The following is a 14321-nucleotide window of genomic DNA, read 5'->3' on the forward strand; positions in this document are numbered from 1 at the left end:
TTCAATCATGGCTGATCTCTGCCTCCTAATTCCATTTTCCGGCCTTCTCCCCATAACCCTTGACTCCTGTTCTAATCTATCTCTGTCTTTAAAATATCCACTGACTTGGCCTCTACAGCCCTCTGTGTTGAATAATGCAATGAGTTCCATAGATTAACTACCCTCTGATTAAAGAAGTTCCTCCTCACCTCCTTTCTAAAAGTGCGCCCTTTAATTCTGAGGCCATGACCTCTGGTCCTAGACTCTCCCACCAGTGGAAACATCCTTTCCACATCCACTCTATGCCTTTATTATTATTATTATTATTATTATTATTATTATTATTATTATTATTATTATTATTATTATTATTATTATTCTCCAAGTTTCAATGAGGTTCCCCCTCAACCTTCGAAACTCCAGCGAGTGGAGACCCAGTGCTGTCAAACGCTCATCTTATACTAACCCACTCATTCCTAGAATTATTTTTGTAAACCTCCTCTGGACCTTCTCCAGAACCAACACATCCGTTCTTCAGATATGGGGCCCAAATCTGCTCACAGTACTCCAAATGCGGCCTGACCAGTGTCTTAGCGAGCCTCAGCATTACATCTCTACGCTGTCAATGAACATGCCCTTGTTAAGTTCCATCCACATCACTATTTCTCTACTCTGTAGCCGGGTTGTATGATCGGACATGCTTTGAAATATATTGCAGTGGTCAGAATGAGTCAGCGGATTTTAATGCAGTTTTCCGTTTATTTGCACAAGAAATGTAACAAATAGACTCGGAAATAGACTATTTTGCCCCTTTATCTGCTCCACCACTGACAGATGTTCAGGTCAAAGGAAGATACTTCCTATCTTGGTCAACAATAAAAATTGATCCTGAGTATGTAGAACAGGTCCCGACTCAGTGTACATTGAAATTAAATGATTACAATTTAAGCTGAACTAGTTTTCCATCTTGTGTGCCAAGATAAAAAATTCCAGGTTTTAGAGTTTACTTGGGCGACCTAATTGGTTGGTTTAGAAGAGTTTAGGAGAGTTTGAAAAAATGTCATGTTGAAGACCTCCTTCAACTATGTAGAAGACCTCTTTCGACCTCCTTCAACTATGTTGAAGACCAGCTTCGACTAGCTACGACTAGCTACGGCTAACTTTGGGAAAATTGGACACCGAATAGTGGAGAGTGAAGACGGCCTCCTTCGACCTCCCTTCGACTATGATGAGGACTACCTATGACTACCTTCGACTACCCTCGATTACGTAGGACTAACATGCCGACCTACTACGACTAAACCTATGAATAAAAAAAGTATTGATTTTTCCCATGGCGACCTTATTTTCCTCGCAGGCATTTGTCAACATGTTGAAAAATACGCCGCGGCCTAGCTGAGGCCTCGAGTACGCGGGCACTACTCCCAAGCATGAAGGAGAGTTACAAAGACCTCCTACGACCTAGTGTCGACCATGCTGCGAGTATGAGTCGAGGGCAAACTTGCCAGAACTCGTGGATTAGGTCGCCCAAGTGGGACTGGCCCTTTATGACGTTAAATGCACAGATTAAGCCAATATTTATGGAAGCATAGTACAAGCTGGCATAGGCATTCAGCACCACATGCAATAACACTATTTGAATCTTGACATTAGAAGATAGTTTGTAAGGTTTTCTTTTATTTCTACTGGATTGAGATTCGCAGTACACAATATAATTGTTCGGTGTTCCTGATGTGTCCTCCTTTACATCGGCGAGCCCAAGTATTGAATGTTTCGTCTAACAGTAATGCTTAACGCCTAGGCCTGCTAGATCTCTTGTTAACCATTTTAACTCCTCTTCTCATTCCCATACTGACCGTTTTGTTTTGGGCCTCCACCAATGCCAGAGTGTGGCCACATGCGGTCGTGGTACAACACCTCTTATTCTGCCTGGGCAGCCTACAACCCAACAGAATGAATATTGAATACTCCAACTTTATGTAACAACCCTCTCAAATCCCATTCCCCCTTCCCTCCACTCTTCACTCGGAAGCACACTGATTTCTCCCACAATCCCGTCCCCCACCCCCTGTCCACTTCCACCCATATCCTTTCCTCTAGCTTCACAATTCACTCTTCTCTCTTTATCAGACCTCCTTTCGTCTTCTTTTCATCTCTGGTCTTTGTCCACCCATCTGCCGATCAAACCTCTCTACACGTATACATCAGTTCATAAGTGATAGGAGCAGAATTAGGCCATTCGGCCCCATCATATCTACTCCGCCATTCAATCATGGCTAATTTATCTTTCCCTCTCAACCACAGTTCTCCTGCCTTCGCCATTTCACAGAGTCACGTGGGTGGCGGCATGCATCATTGGAAGATGGTCACAGTGCTGGAGTCACTCAGCGGGTCGGGCAGCATCTGTGGAGAACACGGATTCACGACCCTTCTACAGACCTGAACGTCGCCTGTCCACGTTGATCAGAGATGCTGCCTGACCTGATGTTACTCCAGCACTCTGTGTCTTTTTGAGTATGAACCAGCATCTGCAGTTCCTTGTGTCTGCTGAAGACAGGCACAAAGTGCTGGGGAAATATATATGGTCAACGCTTCAGGTTTCGGGACATTTGGCTACTTGTTCCCGATGTTGGGGGAGTCCAGAACCAGAGGTCACAGTTTAAGAATAAGGTGTCAGCCATTTAGGACTGAGATGAAGACAAACTTTTTCATCCAGAGTTGTGAATCTGTGGAATTCTCTGCCACAGAAGGCAGTGGAGACCAATTCACTGGATATTTTCATGAGAAAGTTAGACTTAACTCTTTGGGCTAACGGAATCAGGAGATATGGGGAGAAAGCAGGAACGGGGAACGATATTGGATGATCAGCCATGATCATATTGAATGGCGATGCTGGCTCGAAGGGCTGAATGGCCTACTCCTGCACCTATTGTCTATGTTTCTATAACCCCTGACACCCTTACAAATCAAGAATCTATTTATCTCTGGCTTAAAAATATCAATTGGCTTGGCCGCCACAGCCTTCTATCCACATACCATTTGTTTATATGATGGGAGAAGAGCTGTATATCATGGCAGGCCCAGAATTTGTTGAGGAGTGGGCATAGGCATTTTCTTTGAAGAAGGGCTCTGAAACAAGGGCTAGATATGAGTTGAAGGCAGAAACAGGGGTACTGATTGGAGATGATCAGCCATGATCACATTGAATGGCGGTGCTGGCTCGAAGGGCCGAATGGCCTACTCCTGCACCTATTGTCCATTGTCCAAGGATCCTCACCTGGATTGTCACCGATTGGACTGAAGGGTCCGGACTAGAAACTACAAGGGATGCTACCTGACTCGTTGAATTACTCCAGCATTTTGTGTCTTTTCACATATCACTGGCCAGGTTTTGTCTAGCCCCCACCACTTTTCTGAGCTTTCTTCCCCCTACTACAATTAGTCTGAAGAAGGGTCCCAACCTAAAACATCATCTATCCATGTCTTCATGAGATGCTGCCTGAACTACTGTGTTACACTGGTGTTTTGTGACGTTACATAGTAGTAAATATTTATCGAAATAAACATCACAACCCAATGGTATGAGCATCAAGTTTTCCAATTTTAGGGAACCACATTCCGCCCTCCCCCTTCTTCTGCTACCTCGCTCCCTCCCTCCCCCCCCCCCCCCCCCCCCCCTCCTTTATCCGCTGTGCGCGAGCTGGACTCGCACCAATGTCTCGCCTTCCGCCTACATTCCTTCCTCTAGCTTCACAAATCACAACTCTTCAATCCTTTTGTTGCACACCTTCTGCCTTCTCTTCTCCGGCCTTTGTCCAACCATCTACCTATCAAAACCCCCTTCACCTGCCAGGCTTCAACTTGCCCCTTCCTCTCTTCCCACTTTCTCCGCCCCCCCCCCTACAATCAGTCTGAAGAAGCGCCCATAACCTCACCAATCCATGTTCTCCAGGGATACCATCTGACCCGCTGAGTTACTCCAGATCTTTATGTCATTTTTGAAAAAAGCATCTGCAGTGCCGTGTTTTAATATTATTCCTTACAAACAAATCATTTCTAATTTCTAATTTATTTCTACAATCTTTCTTTCTAATTCTGTCCCTTTCCACATTTCATTGAGAAAGGCTTCAACTTCTCACGAATGGTTTCTTCATCAGAATAGACCTATTTCCATCTTGATGGCAAATGTTAAGGCTTTACATCCTGGCGTTCCATTGTTCCATTCCTTATCTCAAAATTACAGACACATGAACCTTGCCACTCCAGCAAACTCTTAAACCATGATATCAGTTGCATTGTTCCCTGTCGGATAAAATATCCTGGGAATAAACCCTTCCATTAAGTAAAATGACCTTAATCACATCGGATGAAACCAAGAACTAAACCCACACAATCTATTTACAAATTGTACTGTCTTGCCTCATGTAGATTATATCCCAGTCCATGATTAATGTCCATAAAGTTGATAATCGTAAGACCTTAAAGCCCCTGTCCCACTGTACAAGGTAATTCAAGAGTTCTCCCGAGTTTTCCCCTGATTCGAACTCAGACAATGTCTCGTAGCGGCTCGCACGAGTAACAATTTTTTTTATCACGAGTATTTTTTTACTCGTGGCCAATTTTTTGCAGGGATGAGAAAATGTCACGAGTTTACCGGATTTTCCGGTAACCTACCGTTGGCATTACGAGCCGCCACGAGACATCCATGATATGATATGCCATTTATTGTCACTATACATGTACAGTGAAACTGAAAGCTGCTCGTACTCAGTGCATACATACAATTTAGCACAAAAACAAGAAACAGAAAAAACAAAAAACAGAAGGGAGATGGGGGGGGGGGGAATAGGTGCACAAATTCTGCGGCGCTACATACATATATACATATATACAGATGGAAGTCCGTGTTGGGCGGTGTAGTCAGTGCATGTGTGAATTTGAATTTATAGTAGATATAATTCTCGGAAAGCAACTATTCCTGAGTCTGTTTGTCCTGGATTTGATGCACCTATAGCGCCTTCCAGAGGGCAGCAGGTCGAACAGTCCAAACGCAGGATGGGAGCTGTCTTTGATGATCTTCTTTGCCCTGCTAAGGCAGCGGGAGGTGTAGATGTCCATCAGGGAGGGGAGAGAGCAGCCAATGATCCTCTGCGCTGTCCTGGTTACCATCTGAAGCCTCTCCCTGTCTGCCATGGTGCAGCTGCCATACCATGCTGTAATGCAGTATGTCAGCAGGCTCTCGATGGACGAGCGGTAGAAGGTCAGCAGCAGGTTAGAGTCCAGGTTGTGCTTCCTGAGGACCCTCAGGAAGTGCAGCTGCTGCTGAGCCTTCTTGATGACCGCTGTCGTGTTGTCCGTCCAGGAGATATCAGCAGCGATATGGACGCCGAGAAACCGGAAGGTGTTGACCCTCTCCACACACTCGCCGTTGATGTGTAGGGGGTCTAAGTCGGTGCTGTGCCTCCTGAAGTCGACAATGAGCTCTTTTGTTTTCCTGGTGTTCAGAGCCAGATTGTTTTCTGAGCACCAGGTTGTCAACTTCAGGACTTCCTCTCTGTAGGCTGCCTCGTCTCCCCTCGAAATAAGTCCGACCACAGTAGTGTCGTCAGCAAATTTGACGATGCGGTTGTTGTTGTGGGCCGGACTACAGTCGTAGGTGTAGAGACAGTATAAGAGGGGGCTTAGCACACAGCCCTGTGGGGAACCGGTACTCAACCTGCGAGTGGAGGAGAGGTGGGGGCCGAGTCTCACAGTCTGGGGCCGGTTGGTGAGGAAATCCTTTATCCAGGCACATGTGACAGTGGGGAGGCCGAGAGTGACCAGTTTACCAATGAGAATGATGCTGTGAGCGTTTTACTGCAGCAACTCTACTGCCTTGCTACCATGCTACCACCATAGCCAGCATGAATAAGTTGGATCGAAGGGCCTCCTTCCATGCAGTATTCCATGAACTCCTACGGACCCGCTAAGGACATTCTCCGAGTTTGAATCAGGGTAAAACTTGGGAGAACTCTTGAATTACCTCGTACAGTGGGACAGGGCTTAAGTAATGAAATTAATGATTGTTTAGATTGTTTTTCTCTGCTGTTGACAGATTGAACTATCTAGTCCGTGGCAGAGCCTCTTTTTCATTTATGAATAGCACCTGTGAAGAGATGACTTAAATGGAGATAAACATTTGATCTGAAAAATAGTATCTCTACAGTCAGCATTACATTGCCATTGCAGAATGCCTAATTCAAGGCTTAGAGCTATACTGCATGGAAGGAGTCCCTTCGACCCAACTTGTTCATGCTGGCTATGGGGGTAGCATGGTAGCAAGGCAGTAGAGTTGCTGCAGTAAAACGCTCACAGCATCATAGACACAGCACAGTTCAATCCCGACTTTGGGTGCTGTCTGTACGGAGTTTGCACGTTCTCCCCGTGACTGCGTGGGCTTTCTCTGAGATCTCTGGTTCCCTCCCACACTGCAAAGACGTACAGGTTTGTAGGTTAATTAGCTTGGTATAAATGTAAAATTGTCCCTACTGTGTGTGTAGCATAGTGTTAATGTGTGGAGAAGGTCCTGTTTCTGCGCTGTATCTCTAAACTAAATAAAACTAAACTGACCAAATTTGCATACTGGACCAGTCCTCTATTCGCCTGCACGTGGCCCATAATCCTAAACCTTCCTATCCATATATCTGTCCCAATGCCTTTTGAAAGTCGGAATTACATCCACTTACATGGTCTCCAGTGGTTCCACCTTCATCCCCGTCACCCTCCCCTCACTTCCCTTTTTTCTTTCTCTCTTCTGTCTGCCTTCATGTCTGCCTCCCAAATTCATCTCCCCTACCTGGCTTCAACCTTCACCCCTCTCTAATCCACCAGTCACTTTTGGTCGAACAAAAAGCGCTGGAGTAACTCCACTGGAGAAATGGATAGGCAGCATTTCATGTTGGGGCCCTTCTTCAGACTCAATCAGGCCTTGGTTCGGTTTCACCACTCCTTGTCTTCTTTACACTGACTATCTTCCCTCTCCACTCTCATTCCTGATACATGGTTTCAACCCAAAGTGTTAACCATGTCTTTCAATCCCCAGATGCTGCTCGGCCCACTGAGTTGTTCCAGGGATTGTGTGTTGCTTCAGATTCCAGCAACTGCAGTCCTTTCTGCAGTCATGACAATTGAAAGTAAGCATGCAGGTGCAACAGGCAGTGAAGAAAGACAATTGGCCTTCAAAGCACAGTCAGCATTAAATTGAGAGCAAAGAGGTCCTTCTGCAGTTATACTGGACCCTAGTGAGACCACGCCTGGAGTATTGTGGGCAGTTTTGGTCCCCTAATTTGAGGAAGGACATTTTTGCTATTGAGGGCGTGCAGCGTAGGTTTACAAGGTTAATTCCCCGGATGGTGGGACTGTCATATGCTGAGAGAATGGAGCGGCTGGGCTTGTACACTCTGGAGTTTAGAAGGGTGAGAGGGGATCTTATTGAAACATATAATATTATTGAGGGTTTGGTCACGCTAGAGGCAGGAAACATGTTCTCGATGTTGGGGGAGTCCAGTCCAGTCAACATGGATTTGTGCCTGGAAGGTCATGTTTGACTAATCTTTTTGAATTTTTTGAAGAGGTTACTAGGGAAATTGACGAGGGTAAAGCAGTGGATGTTGTCTATATGGACTTTAATAAGGCCTTTGACAAGGTTCCTCATGGAAGGTTGGTTAAGAAGGTTCAACTGTTGGGTATAAATGCAGGAGTAGCAAGATGGATTCAACAGTGGCTGAATGGGAGAAGCCAGAGGGTAATGGTGGATGGTTGTTTGTCGGGTTGGAGGCAGGTGACTAGTGGGGTGCCTCAGGGATCTGTGTTGGGCCCTTTGTTGTTTGTCATATATCTCAATGATCTGGATGAAGGTGTGGTAAATTGGATTAGTAAGTATGCAGATGATACCAAGAGTGTTGTGGATAATGATGAGGATTTCCAAAGTCTACAGAGTGATTTAGGCCATTTGGAAGAATGGACTGAAAGATGACAGATGGAGTTTAATGCTGATAAGTGTGAGGTGCTACACCTTGGCAGGACAAATCAAAATAGGGTGTACATGGTAAATGGTAGGGAATTGAAGAATACAGTTGAACATAGGGATCTGGGAATAACCGTGCATCGTTCCTTGAAGGTGGAATCTCATATAGATAGGGTGGTAAAGAAAGCTTTTGGTATGCTAGCCTTTATAAATCAGAGCATTGAGTATAGAAGCTGGGATGTAATGTTAAAATTGTACAAGGCATTGGTGAGACCAAATCTGGAGTATGGTGTACAATTTTGGTCGCCCAATTATAGGAAGGATGTCAACAAAATAGAGAGAGTACAGAGGAGATTTACTAGAATGTTGCCTGGGTTTCAACAACTAAGTTACAGAGAAAGGTTGAATAAGTTAAGTCTTTATTCTCTGGAGCGCAGAAGGTTAAGGGGGGACTTGATAGAGGTCTTTAAAATGATGAGAGGGATAGACAGAGTTGATGTGCATCAGCTTTTCCCTTTGAGAATAGGGAAGATTCAAACAAGAGGACATGACTTCAGAATTAAGGGACAGAAGTTTAGCGGTAACATGAGGGGGAACTTCTTTACTCAGAGAGTGGTAGCGGTGTGGAATGAGCTTCCAGTGGAAGTGGTGGAGGCAGGTTCGTTGGTATAATTTAAAAATAAATTGGATAGGCATATGGATGGGAAGGGAATGGAGGGTTATGGTATGAGTGCAGGCAGGTGGGACTAAGGGAAAAAAGTTGTTCGGCACGGACTTGTAGGGCCGAGATTGCCTGTTTCCGTGCTGTAATTGTTATATGGTTATATGGTTATATGGAACCGGAGGGCACAGTTTAAGAATAAGGGGTAAGCCATTTAGAACGGAGATTAGGAAACACTTTTTCACACAGAGAGTTGTGAGTTTGTGGAATTCTCTGTCACAGAGGGCGGTGGAGGCCGGTTCTCAGGATACTTTCAAAAAAGAGCTGGATAGGGCTCTTAAAGATAGCGGAGTCAGGGGATATGTGGAGAAGGCAGGAACGGGGTACTGATTGGGAATGATCAGCCATGATCACAGTGAATGGCGGTGCTGGCTCGAAGGGCCAAATGGCCTACTCCTGCACCTATTGTCTATTGTCTAGTTGTCCCCACTGTAAATTACTTAATACTGCAGCTTTATCGGACCAGTTGGTAAAAACACCCAATATTGACAACCAGCGGTAGTTTAGTTTCGAGATACAGCATGGAAATGGGCCATTTGTCCTGCTGAGTCCGCGCCGACCAGCGTTCCCCGCACACTCGCACTATCCTACACAATAGGGACTACTTATAATGATACCAAGCCAATTAACCAACAAAAACTGTAAGTCCTTAGAGTGTTGAAGGAAACCAGAGATCTCGGAGAAAACCCATGCAGGCCACGGGGAGAATGTACGAGTTCCGTACAAGCCAATCACTTGTAGAAACTTGGTTGTCTGGCGCTGCAAGGCAACAACTCAACTCACTGTGCCACCCTAAGTAGTTGCTGAATTTAAAATGATTTTATAACCAATATAATTTGAAGAACTGCCATAAATAGGCACAAAATGCTGGATTAACTCAGTGGGTCAGGCAGCATCCCTGGAGAATATGGCCAAACATTTGAGTCAAGTGCAAAAGGTACACTTTTCTATCGAGTCGATATGCACCCAAATATGCTTTGTTTCCTATGCCTGGAAACAAGGCAGTAAGGAAACAGCTAAGACTGGAAACAAGGCAATGGCATTACAGTTAAATAACAATTCACTGGAGTTTAGAAGGATGAGGGGGATCTTATAGAAACATATACAATTATAAAAGGACTGGACAAGCTAGATGCGGGAATTTTTTTCCCAATGTTGGGCGAGTCCAGAACCAGGGGCCACAGTCTTAGAATAAAGGGGAAGTCATTTAAGACTGAGGTCATAAAAAACTTTTTCTCCCAGAGAGCTGTGAATTTATGGAATTCCCTGCCACAGAGGGCAGTGGAGGCCAAGTCACTGGATGGATTTAAGAGAGAGTTAGATGGAGCTCTAGGGGCTAGTGGAATCAAGGGATATGGGGAGAAGGCAGGCACAGGTTATTGATCGGGGACGATCAGCCATGATCACAAATAATGGTGGTGCTGGCTTGAAGGGCCGAATGGCCTCCTCCTGCACCTATTTTCTATAATAGTATATTTAACCCAAAACATAATTTAAACAATTAGTAAAATTGTTCTAGCTAAATGACATGTAGTGCAAACCAATTAATTTTATGATTCAATCTAGTACGTCAACAAGAATGTTAAATGCGTGTATGGATTAATATTTTTATTTCTTTAGTCATCAAAACACCCATCGGGTATTTTCAGGTGGCATTGACGATGGATAATATCCACCTCCGAGGCATTGGAGTCCACTCATATCCATGCGTTGGTACCAATTGATCTATGATGTAACTGAGAAAAGCATAGTTACTACTCAGTGTGTCATTTTAACGGTCATTTCCAAGCAAATAGAACGCCAAATAATTATACCTGCGTGTCTTTAACTCGTATGGGCCAACAATAAAGAATGTCATATTTAAATAAAAGGGCTGATTCACCCTCTACGAATAGCATCTTTCAATGATAATAGTCATGAATCACCGTACTCATTCATGTTACAATTAGTATAGGGAGGCGACTGAAGGACAAATGTAAAATATTCATATTATGGTAAAAAATACTTTAAAATTTACCGTAAATATTAACTGCAACAGAAACAGGAATATGTCTTATCACAAAATTGCGGTGGCACAGTGGTACAGTGGTAGAGTTGCTGCCTTACAGTGCTACGTTCCATCCTCACTAGGGGCGCTGAATGTACGGAGTTTGTACGTTCTCCCCGTGACTGCATGGGTTTTCCTCAGGGGCTGCGGCTTCCTCCCACGCTCCAAAGATGTGCAGGTTTACAGTTTAATTGGCTTTGGTAGAAATTGCAAATTATCCCTCTGGTGAGACCACATCTGGAGTATTGTGTACAGTTTTGGTCTCCTAATTCGAGGAAGGACATCCTTGCGATTGAGGCAGTGCAGCGTAGGTTCACGAGATTGATCCCTGGGATGGCGGGACTGTCATATGAGGAAAGATTGAAAAGACTGGGCTTGTATTCACTGTTTAGAAGGATGAGGGGGTATCTTATAGAAACATATAAAATTATAAAAGGACTGGACAAGCTAGATGCAGGAAAAATGTTCCCAATGTTGGGCGAGCCCAGAACCAGGGGCCTCAGTCTTAGAATAAAGGGGAGGTCATTTAAGACTGAGGTGAGAAAAATCTTTTTCACCCAGAGAGTTGTGAATTTATGGAATTCCCTGCCACTTGGTGGAGGCCAAGTCACTGGATGGATTTAAGAGAAAGTTAGATGGAGCTCTAGGGGCTAGTGGAGCCGGGGTATGTGGGGAGAAGGCAGACACGGGTTATTAATGAGTGGCGATCGGCCATGACCACAATGAATGGGGGTGCTGGCTCGAAGGGCCGAATGGCCTCCTCCTACACTTATTTTCTATGTTTTCTATGTTTCTATGTAGGATAGTGCTGGTGTACAGGGATCGCTGGTTGGCTCGGACATGGTGGGCTAAACTAAATTAAATATTAATCTGGGAATATGAAGTTCAAGCAGAAAGCTAGGCAACTTCACTGAAGGACAATATATAATTCAAACCAAGATTAGAATAAGTTTAGAAACATAGAAACTTAGATGCAGGCATAGGCCATTTGGCCTAACGAGCCAGCACTGTCATTCAAAGTGATCATGTCTGATCTTTCCCCATATCCCTTGATTCCGTTAGCCCAAAGAGCCATTTCTAACTCTCTTTAAAACATCCAATGAATTGGCCTCCACTGCATTCTGTGGCAGAGAATTCCACAGATTCACAACTCTGGGTGAAAAAGATTTTCCTCATCTCAGTCCTAAATGGCCTACCCCTTATTCTTAAATTGTGACTTTTATTCCGTCTTTCAAGAGATTTGAACAGTACACGGGCAAATAGAAAATATCTTTCAGTGCATAGGAAATAGATTCTTGAATTAAAATCAGACAATGTGGGCATAGCAGGAATTTCATTCCATTACATTAAATCCAATTCATCCCAATGGCTTTATAGTAACTCTCTGATGGATACATGCTTTTCTCAATGGAGAAAATGTCTGCAACAGCTGTTGAAAGTGTCGTAATCATCAGGAACAGGTTCTGACTAAGTTTCACTCAAACAACTCAGTAGAGTTTAGTTTAGTTTGGAGATACAATGTGGAATCAGGCCCTTTGGCCCACCGTGTCCGCATCGACCAGCAATCCCTGTACACTAACACTATCCTACATACACTAGCGACAATTTTTGTTTTTTTAAATTCCAAGCCAATTAACCTACAAACCTGTATGTCATTGGGGTGTGGGAGGACACTGAAGATCCCGGAGAAAACAAATGCAGGACACGGGGAGAACATACAAACTCCATACAGACAGAACCCACAGTCAGGATCGAACCTGGATCTCTGGCGCTGTAATGCAGTAGCTCTACCGCTACGCCACCGTGCCACCATCTTTTATGTTTGATAATTCTATTCTGGAAGTCTTGTTCATTAAAACCTTGCAGACACCACCTTCTTCTTCTTTCATGTGGCGTGCACAGCCTAAAGTTGTTGGACAACTTGTTCAATTTGATCTTCCGTTTGTGCACGTCGAGATGATTGCATTAGTCGAAACAGGGCGGACCACGTGAAGGTTGCAATCTTCCACCCTTGCAGACACCATGTGCATGTGCCATTCTTTAAACAAAAAGTGGGCAGCACAGGTGTGCAGTGGTAGAGCTACCTAGGTTCAATCCTGACTACAGGTGCCATCTCCACAGAGTTTGTACATTCTCCCTGTGACTACAAGAGTTTTCTCCGGGTGCTCTGGACTTCACGAGTCTTCACGAGCTTACCGTGTTTCCCGAGTACCTGCCGTTAGCGTTACGAGCGGCAAGAGACGTCCTGAGCTCCGACGTACCCACTACGTTCATTCTACGCAGTAGTGGAGCTACTGCTTCACAGCACCAGAGACCTAGGTTCAATCCTGCAGAGTGACTTGGATAGGTTGGGTGAGTGGGCAGTTGCATGGCAGATGCAGTATAATGTTGATAAATGTGAGATTATCCATTTGGTGGCAAGGACAGGAAGACAGGTTATTATCTGAATGGTGTCAGATTAGGAAAAGAGAAACCTGGGTGTGCTTGTACATCAGTCTTGAAAGTAAGCATGCAGGTACAGCAGGCAGTGAAGAAAGCAAATGGCATGTTGGCCTTCATTGTGAGAGGATTTGAGTTTAGTGGTAAGGAGGCCCTACTGCAGTTGTACAGGGCCCTGGTGAGACCACTCCTGGAGTATTGCGTGCAATACTGGTCTCCTAATTTGAAACAGACCCTTCGGCCCACCGGGTCCACGCTGACCAGTGATCACCAATATACTAGTTCTATTCTAGACACAAGGAACAATTTACAGAAGCCAATTAACCTACAAACCTGCACGTCTTTGGAGTGTGGAAGGAAACCCGAGCACCCGGAGAAAACCCACGCGGTCACAGGGAGAACTTGCAAATTCCATACAGACATCAGCATTGATGCCTGGATTAGGGGATATTAACTTTTGGGAGAGGTGGGACGTATTTTGATTGTTTTCTCTGGAATGTGGGAGCTTGTGGGGAGGCATGATAAAAAATATATAAAATGACGAGAGGCACAGACGGAGTAGACAGCCAGAGTCTTTTTTACCAGGATGGAAAATTTGAGAGTATTGAGTGGGGATCCTTAAGAGACTAAAGAAGGGTCCCCACCTGAAACATCACCCAATCCATGTTCTCCAGGGACAAATGTCCAAGGACATATTTACATAGTTGCGGAACACAAAGTCCTGGAGTAACTCGGCGGGTCAGGCAACATCTTTGGAGAACATGGATAGGTGGCGTTCCGCTTATCCATGCCTTCCGACAGATGCTGCCTGACCCGCTGAGTTACTCGGGCACTTGTGTCAGTTTTCACCACTTAAGAGGCTTCTCTGTTATAACGAGGACGGTTTTCAGGACACAGTGAAGACATAAAATGCTGGAGTAGCTCAGCGGCATGTTACAGGAGAGAAGGAATGGGTGACGTTTGGGGTCGAGACCCTTCTTCAGACTGGACAGAATCAATGTTTGATGGCCCCGAGTGTCAACAGCTTCTCGAGTGAATATCTGTTAATGTTTCAGTGTTAATAACAATGCGAGTGTGTGTTGTGTCAGTTTCACCTAACCTAGGAGGGAGGGGGGAGATGGGATCGCTGT

Source organism: Leucoraja erinacea, chromosome 3 (genome assembly GCF_028641065.1).
Source record: "Leucoraja erinacea ecotype New England chromosome 3, Leri_hhj_1, whole genome shotgun sequence".
In the NCBI taxonomy this organism is placed as follows: Eukaryota; Metazoa; Chordata; class Chondrichthyes; order Rajiformes; family Rajidae; genus Leucoraja; species Leucoraja erinaceus.